Source organism: Emydura macquarii, unplaced genomic scaffold, assembly GCF_026122565.2.
Source record: "Emydura macquarii macquarii isolate MOO-44397 ecotype Brisbane River unplaced genomic scaffold, CSIRO-AGI_Emac_v2 contig_1027, whole genome shotgun sequence".
Taxonomy (NCBI): domain Eukaryota; kingdom Metazoa; phylum Chordata; order Testudines; family Chelidae; genus Emydura; species Emydura macquarii.
In genome coordinates this window covers 19,787,356-19,796,994 of record NW_027131164.1, presented here as the reverse complement: position 1 = coordinate 19,796,994, position 9,639 = coordinate 19,787,356, and positions in this window count along the sequence as shown.

The following is a 9,639-nucleotide window of genomic DNA, read 5'->3' as shown; positions in this document are numbered from 1 at the left end:
TTTGTCGTCTTCGCCCATAATTTAGGTATTGCCTTTCCATGCCTTGAGCTGTGAAGAATGAAACTAATATAATGTTTTCTTCTTTTTATTTTTAATCTCTACCTCATATATAGTGGGGCTGACTTTATCCACTATAAACACAGGTCCCATCCATTGTGGGCTCAAAGCATGTGCAAACTTCTTTGTAACTCTGTACAGCACTCAATCTCCAATTTGCCATTCTTGGGGTTTTAATATGGGACCAAATTGCTGGTCCATTTTCCTAATATTTGTACCAAGTGCATTGGCCACTTGCTGATGTATGCGCGTAATATTTTGTAGCAACTGTGACACATACTGATCATCTAACAATTTAGGTTGGAGCTCATCTGGAGGACCATTTGTCCACCAGTGCTCCAAGGATCTCATCTTACATCCTGTCATAACTTCAAAGGGGGAATACCCATGGGCTGCTTCTGTTACTCTTGGGTATCAAGGGCAATTTGGCATCCCAATCTCTACCTTGAGTATTGATAATTCTTTTCAAAGCCAATTTCAAAGTTTGATCTGTGTGTTCTACTGCTTCTGAACTTTGAGGATGATATGGTATATGCCATCTTTGTTTTATGCCTAAGGCTTCCCAGGTGTATTTCAAAATCTCACCAATAGTGAGGACCATTATCACTATCAATCTCCTTTGGGAGCCCCCATCTGGAGAAGATGTGATCTACCAGTATCTTAGCTGTGGTATGAGCAATGTTATTTCAAATGGGAAAGGCTTTGACCCATTTGGTAAATGGATCAATAATCACTAAACAGTAATGATGGCCTGTTTTACTGGTGGGTAACTCACTATAATCCATCTGGAGGTGACTCCAGGGTCCTTCAAGCCTTTGGTGGCCTAGTGGGCCTTTCTTTTTAGAAATATCTGGGTTGTTTACTGCACAGGCTAGGCAATTGTTTACCCAGCATTCCACATCTCGTTTAACCTCAGGCCACCATCCTACTGTTTTTAAGCAGCTCAAAGTTTTTTCTATACCAAAATGGCCATTTTCATGCACTGCTTGTATTAAATCATCTCATTGTCCTGTTGGAACAATCCATACTGGTATTCTTGATCCTGCTGTTTGGCCATAAGCAAACCACTTGAATGCTGTTCAGTTTTCCACCCCTTCACCTCATCTTGTTGCAGCAACTGTTGTAGGCTAGCATCATGTTTCTGCAAAACTGTTAAATATATAATGAGTACAGATTCCTTTTGAATTCCCCGAGAAACAGCTATTGGAGTGATTGGCATCTGCCATTTTGCACCTGGTAGTGCCCCCTCCTCGGCTGCTTTGTCTGCCTTATTATTCCATTCTGCTATTACTCCCAATTTCTTATGGACAGGTACTTTCAGTAGCCAGATTGGAGCTTGGCATTGCAGTCCGGCTTCCCATAACGCTTCAATTTTTTCAGCATGACAGATGGGTTTACCATCTAAACTATGCATGTTTCTTTCTTTCCATATGGGCATCCAATCTAAGCATGCTTGTATAGGAGGTGGGTTCGGCCATTGACCCTCATCAACACATTTCTCCGGAGTGTGAGACTCCTTTTCCTTCTGACAAATCAGGTCAGACAGCTGATTATTTGATTTGCCATCAATTAGAGCTTTAGGGGCATATTGGAGAGCTCGATTCCACAGTACCCAGCACAGGTACCTCACCCTCACCCTCGGCCACGTCCTCTGTTGACTCCCTCAGGGACTAAATCACCTTCCTTGCTCGTTTGATTCTGAAAGGTGATCTGAGCAACCACTTTTCCTCCTATCTGTGCAACAGCTTTTCCTTTGTGCTTATCAGGGAAGGCTTGGCTCACTAGTAAATGAGCTTGCCGAACTCTCTGTAACAGTGTCTCCCACGTCATAGCTGTTAAATTCAGAATACCCAAAGCAACTTTTACTTGCGGACGTAGCCCTTCTATGAAATGAGTTGGAAAGTCTGTGTTCATAAGGTCCTGACCTTCCTCCTCATGCCCCGTAGCTTGCCATAGGATCTTTTTACGTTGTAAGTAAGCATCAGGGCGTTCCCCTAGGGCTTGCCGCTCCAAATGAAAACGTACCTCAATGTGCTTGCCAGGATCTACTACATCAAAAACATCCCTCATAAGGATATCCCTCTGTGCTCTCTCTCCTCTCTGTATATCCACGGGAAGTCCCCAAAAGGTGTCTAGTCAGAGACATTCTCTTAAAAGCAAGGCACAATCACTATAATTTAACTGAGGCACTGTAGTAAGCTGTGCAAACCAGGCAACTACATTCTCAGGGGTGATGTTTCCTAAAGTTTTTTTCAGTGCCTGTGCTTGCTCAGGTCTCAGTATCTTATTCACTTGGGTGGTAGTGTGAGTGGTGGTTTCCTCCTCCCCCTCTCCAATAGTTTCTTTTTTGGTCTCTACAATCACAAGAGCCATGGGCGCAGTAGCCCGCAGCACATGTCCCTTAGCCAGCTGTTTTACTATCTGCATGAGAGGAGCATAGGGGGAAGGACATTCTATGCTCTGATCTGACTTGTTCTTATCCCACACAGCCTCTGCATAACAGCGGGTTGACAGATCAAAGTCCTGCATACCATCACTCTCTGCACCGTCACAACCTACATCTGCTTGCATGGCAGCAATAATTCCCTGAGCAGGTGCCAATTGATTTATACACTGAGACAACTGCTGCCGACAAATTGCATGGGACTGGCCCTCAGTTTCCCTGTTTTTCTCCTCCAGGACAACGCGTACTACAGCTTGCGCGTCCTTACATTTCGCTTCCCAGATATGAGCTGTCTCCTCCCACTGTCTAGCTTCCTCTTTGTACCCCTCTGCATCACGCTGAGAGTTAGAGAGCAAATTAGCCTGAGTAAGACAGTGGGACACTGAAGATTCATACTGTATTTTCAGTTTCTGTACTAGACCTTGGCATGCTATTAATTGTTCATGCAGCTCCTTGTTTTCTTTGGCTAACTTCTCTAACTCGTCAGTAAGTGTTTTAGATACTAAAACGAGCCCATGTAAAGTACCCAAACATTTTTTCTTACGATCAGGCTATGTCTCTGTGAATTGTTCCCACTGGAGCATCAAGTCTGCATATGCTGTTTTACCCTTAAAAGCTCCTCCAGACAATGGGTTTTTACCCAGGTTATCCACAAAAGCTTCCATATCCAAGACTGGTTCTAACAAAAGGAGAGTGTGAGTGGCAACGCCTCAACCTCCTGACTCACAACACATTCCTGTAGAGGACATCATGTCCTCCTCCTGAAGCCAAATACAAATACCACTTTGCAGAGAACCGTGCCAGACAAGTTGATACCCTGCTGACAAGCAGTGAGAGAAACTCTTGCACCGTATGCCTCAAAAATCATCTCACTCACAGCTGATCAAGCCCAACAGGGATGCTAGTTGTTGATTCTGGACACTTTGTGATCAGTGTGGATACCAGTGAGACATGGTACTGGGCCTCCCACACCCACCAGGTTTCAGTAATACCTACTAGGGCCTGGTCTACACTAGAGACTTTTGTCGACCAAAGTCAGCTTTTTGCGCCAAAACAGTGATGGTGTACACACTGAAATCACTCCTACCGCTGACCCAACTCCCCTGATTTTGCAGCAAAATAAAATTACCTCGACAAGAAGCATAGAGCTTTTTGCACCAAACTTTTAATGACAAAGCATCAGTGTAGACACCGTGCTTGGTTCTGTCATTGTAAATGGCCTCCAGGAAGTGTCCCATAATGCCCATCCTGACAACTCTGGCCATCAGTTTGAACTCCGCTACCCTGCAGTCAACCACCTCTCCCTCTTTAAAGTCCTGGGAATTTTTGAAATTCTACTTCCTACTTGGTCAGCGTGGAGAGCTCACATCTCATCTTCCCAGCTGACCATGGCGGTTCTAAGAACCAAACACTCTCCCATTTGGAGCACACTGGAGTTTCTGGATCTGATTGGCATTTGTGGAGAGGAGGTTGTACAGTCCCAGCTCCACTCCAGCAATATGTACAGTCAAATTTCTCATTTAATGGTGGAGAAGGGCTATGAACGGGACACACTATAGTGCCATGTGGAAATCAAAGAGCTGCGGCAGGGGTATGAAGCACACAGCATGTGGCTATAACCATGGGAATATTTTCCGCATTTAGGTCTAACTGGCCATAAAGGCATCCCCAGTGATCTTTTAATTTGCAAAATGCACATTCAAAGGTCATTCAGCACCTGCTCAACTTGTTATTGAAGTGCTCCTTGCTGCTATCCAGGTTGCCCGTATAAGGCTTCATGATCCATGGTAGTAAGGGGTAGGCTGGGTCTCCCAGGATCACTATGGGCTTTTCAACATCCCCCATTGGAATCTTGGTCTTGAAAGAAAGACCCTGCTTGCATCTTTCTGTACAAGCCAGTGTTCCTGAAGATGCGTGTGTCATGCACCTTCCCTGACCAACCCGCACTGATAGAAACCCATGGAATGATGGAACGGAAATCACAGCATCGTGGGACATTGAGGCATCACCCATGATGCACTGTGATCCTCTTCACCTTCCCACAATTCCTAGTGGCACAAGGTGATGAGTTACAGAGTGGATACCTGTCGATGCTAGACCACCAAGTGTGGACACGCTTCGGCGACACGAGTACTGTGTGGACAGGCACAAACATTGTAATTACAGTGATTTTTTATCATTGTAACTTGCGTTGACAAACCTTTCTAGTGTAGACAAGGCCTAGGCCAACATTTGTGTGTAGGTAATTAAATAATTTCTTCTCTTCACAGCCCATGGCACCTTGATTAATTTTACTGTGCTAAAGGAGCATTCATTTGTTCCCCCTTTTCACCCTTCCCTTTTTTTGTTAATTTAACACCCTCTTGGCTAGTATAGCAGCCTTTCTTTTATAAGATTGGTTCCCCTTCTGCTGAAACAAGAGGAAGATTAGGGAAAGTGTGGGCCCCTTAGAGAATGAGGGAGGCGACATAGTGACGGAGGATGTGGAGAAAGCTAAGGTACTCAATGCCTTTTTTGCCTCTGTCTTCACAGACAAGATCAGCTCCCAGACTGCCGTACTGGGTGGCACAGAATGGGAAGGAGGCGAACATCCCGCAGTGCTGAAGGAACAGGTCCAAGACTGTTTAGAAGGATTAGACATACACAAGTCCATGGGGCCAGATGCAATACACCCGAGGATGCTGAGGGAGTTGGCTGAGGTGATTTCAGAGCCATTGGCTATTATCTTTGAAAGCTCATGGCAGCAGGGGGAGGTCCCTGAGGACTGGAAAAAAGCAAATATAGTGCCCATCCTCAAAAAAGGAAGGAAAGAGGATCCAGGGAATTACAGACCGGTCAGCCTCACTTCAATCCCTGGAAAAATCATGGAGCAGGTCCTTAAGAAATCCATTTTAAGGCACTTGGAAGAGAGGAGGGTGATCAGGAACAGTCAACACGGATTCACCAAGGGAAAGTCATGCCTGACCAACCTGATTGCTTTCTATGATGAGGTGACTGGCTCTGTGGATGTAGGGAAGGCGGTGGATGTGATATACCTTGACTTTAGCAAAGCTTTTGATACTGTCTCTCACAGTATTCTTATCAGCAAGTTAAAGTATGGGTTGGATGAATGGACTATAAAATGGATAGAGAACTGGCTAGAGCATAGGGCTGAATGAGTAGTGATCAATTGCTCCATGTCTAGCTGGCAACCAGTCAAAAGCGGAGTTCCCCAGGGGTCGGTCCTGGGGCCGGTTTTGTTCAACATCTTTATTAATGATCTGGAGGATGGGGTAGATTGCACCCTCAGCAAGTTTGCGGATGACACTAAGCTGGGGGGAGTGGTAGATACCCTGCAAGGTAGGGATAGGATACAGAGTGACCTAAACAAACTGGAGGATTGGGCCAAAAGAAATCTAATGAGGTTCAACGAAGAAAAGTGCAGAGTCCTCCACTTAGGAAGGAAGAATCCCATGCAGAGCTATAGACTGGGGACCGACGAGCTAGGGAGCAGCTCTGCAGAAAAGGACCTGGGGGTAACAGTGGATAAAAAGCTGGATATGAGTCAGCAGTGTGCCCTGGTTGTCAAGAAGGCTAATAGCATACTGGGCTGCATTAGAAGGGGCATTGCCAGCAGGTCACGGGAAGTGATTATTCTGCTCTATTTGGCATTGGTGAGGCCGCATTTAGAGTATTGTGTCCAGTTTTGGGCCCCCCACTACAAAAAGGATGTGGACAAGTTGGAGAGAGTCCAGCGGAGGGCAACAAAAATGATTAGGGGGCTGGAGCACAGGACTTATGAGGAGAGGCTGAGGGAACTGGGCTTGTTTTGTCTGCAAAAGAGAAGAATGAGGGGGGATTTGAGGGTGGCCTTTAACTACCTGAAAGGGGGTTCCAGGGAGGATGGGGCTAGGCTGTTCTCGGTGGTGGCAGATGACAGAACAAGGAGCAATGGTCTCAAGTTGCAGGGCGGGAGGTCTAGGTTGGACATTAGGAAAAGTTTTTCACTAGGAGGGTGGTGAAGCACTGGAATGGGTTACCTAGAGAGGTGGTGGAATCTCCATCTTTAGAGGTTTTTAAGCTGAGGCTTGACAAAGCCCTGGCTGGGATGATATAGCTGAGGTTAGTCCTGCTTTGAGCAGGGGGTTGGACTAGATGACCTCCTGAGGTCCCTTCCAACTCTAATATTCTATGATTCTATGATTCTATGAAATGTAGGCCATCTATACTGTACAGTCTCTTCTTCCCATAGAAAGTGAACCAGTGTTCCACAATGAACCTTATACCACTTATCTAGCCAGCAATTCACTTCCAAAATATTCTGTTTTCTATCTTCCTTCGTTCACTGGCCAGGAAGGATTATTCTGAGAAGATCACTTGGGCATTCTTTTCCTTCAGCACACTTCGGTGGTCTCTTAAGTGGTCTGTAACCTGTGAGGTATGCCAAGAAGCAATGTCATTAGTGCTAATATGGACCATAACCAGTGGATCCTTGCCCACTGACCTCAGGACCCTACCCAATTTCAGAGTCACATATCATGTCTTGACGTCAGGAAGACAGTTCACTGTCCTGTTATACACTGCCCTTGTAGAAAATTATTTCCAATCTTTTTAGTGTAGAATCATCAGTAAAGATCACCTGTCTCCGTTGGATGCCATCCCTATAGCTGGGGAAGAATGTACCCAATACCTTCGTTAGAAGATCACTAGACTCCTGGTTCCAGAGAGGAACTTGGGCATATTCCAATTAACATCGCTGCTGTCCTTGTCAACACAACACAACACAAGGCTTGGAAGTTTTCTGCCTGACCATGGGCAAAAACAACTGAGTTTTTGTACCAAAAGGAAAAGTACCATAAGGGAAAACTGCCTGTTTCTAATAAAAATTTTACCCTCATAATTAAACTGACCCTGATACAATGGTCAAGATCATTCTACCAAAATGGATAATTAGAAGCTTAAGCGATAAGACATGGTGAGGATCAATGGAAGAAAAGACAGTGTACTTTTATAGGAGACTGAAGAGGTGGATTTTTCTTCATATTGTCTTTCCACAGTTGTCATAGCTTCATCTGTTAATTATACACTTGATAGGGTTCCCTTGAGACCTCGTCCACTTGGCTCCCCAGAAACTCAGTTCAGCTCCAGCCTCATCACTCAGGTTCCTTTATTTGGCATATAGCAAAGGTACATTGATGAGATTCAAGCTCTGGGGGTGGATGCAGGTATCACAGATCCCAAATTCCACAGAGAACATCTTTATTTACATTTAAACACACATTATTTTTCTATACATTGCATCACATGCTTTATGATTGGGTTGATTCATGCATAATCTGACCTCTACCTTATCCTACATTTAGCTTGTTTACTAACACCAGGATTTTTCTGCTTATTTTAGCTAGCTCCTGACTCCAGCATATTGCTTGTTATGACAACTTAGCCTTCCATTCACCTTCCCAGACAGGCCCACTAAGAAATGAGGCAAGTTACTTATGTCAAGTTATGATATCAAGTCAGGCCTACAACACTGTTTTAAATTTTCATAAAGCATACACTACTGAACCATATCTTTGGTCATGTTTTTACACGGTCATAAAGCCTATCAATGTAAATAAACCAACATTATAGTATCAATAATAAAAGTAGAACTAGTTCAGTTCAAGATTTCATTGCACAAAAACTCCAGAGGCCTTGCTCCTGCAAGTTCATGCATAGTGCACCATAGAGGAAATGCAAGTGAATACAGAGACTATTCTCGGATGCAAGTAAGATTATACTCTGCACTGAGTGAGGAGGACTGAAGACCCTTGTATGCCCCCTCTATGATTGCAGGGTGAAGAAGGGGCGAGTTTAGTGTAAGTGGAGAGATATATCTGGAGACATGATTGTTTTTAAGCATTATTTTTATTATTCTATTCAGGTGCTCATCTGTATATCCCTCTCAGGAAATCAGATTAATATTTAACTTCAACGAGCTGCCCTTGAATAATATTCAGCCTTTCCACCAGTAAATTGTTATCTGGTTTTTGTTCAGAATTTGTATACTTGAAGTAAGTGCCCTCATGTTACCAAATCACCCAGGATTTTCCTAGGAGCTTAACCTTTAGTAATGGTGTGGCTGACAACACAGAATCTAGGTCTTCTTTCAAACCTTGATTTAACAGCACAAGGCAATCATACAATCAGTTCCCTGACTATAAGCTAGCTATCCATAACAGCCAATGCAAGTCTTACCCTGTGATAACTGAGGAGCTCAGTGGGATGAGATGGATTCACTGTCCAGACCGTCCTTCCTCAGTATCTATCCTCTGTCCTCTATCTATCTGTGACAAAGTGTTGGAAAAGACTGTAGTAGTCTAGGTGCATCTATAAAGAAGAGGCAGCCTGCTGAGCCCAGCTGGGCTGACTGTTTGGTTATTTTCACATTTTTGTTCAACTTTGGTAAAAGACTCTGTGGCGCTTGGACTATGGAAAGTGATTTGGTCTGAAGCTCTGATTGTTCCTACAGCCAGAATAGGCCAAAGAACAATGGGGGGAAATTGAGACAAAAGTTGCTGCAGCGCTACATCCAGCCACCAGATGGCGAGCTGGAACAGGAACTAAGCTACACTATGTTATCTTCTTTGTCACTGCATTCCAGAATAGTCCCCCATGGTATAATTGTGATCAACATTCTTTGTTCCTAGGTGAATGACACTGCATTTGGCTGTAAGTGTCATACGAGACTAACTCTCACCTGACTTACAGAAATCTTAGTATATTATGTCAGCTGTTAAAGCCATAGTCAAATTAGGGGGAGATGGTAAGGCCTTTAGGTTGACAGGTTTTTATGAACCCAGCTCCTCAAAGTTTCTGGAGCCATATTGCTTATTGAAAGAAATGTGGCAGTATCTACATTATAAAGTTTATACAACATTTAAACAAAACACAATAAAAAATAACACAAAAGCTAAGCTACTGTTAATATTAAACAAAAAACCATGCATTACAATTATCAAACAAAATCAAATCAATAAACAAGTTGGGCTCAATATTAATTAGATATAAATTATCAGGTTAATACAAAAAATCAATCCTTACAAATACTGAGAAGACTAAAATGGCTGATTATAAATCCTAACAAAAGAATTTAGTAAAATCAATTAAATCTATAGCTT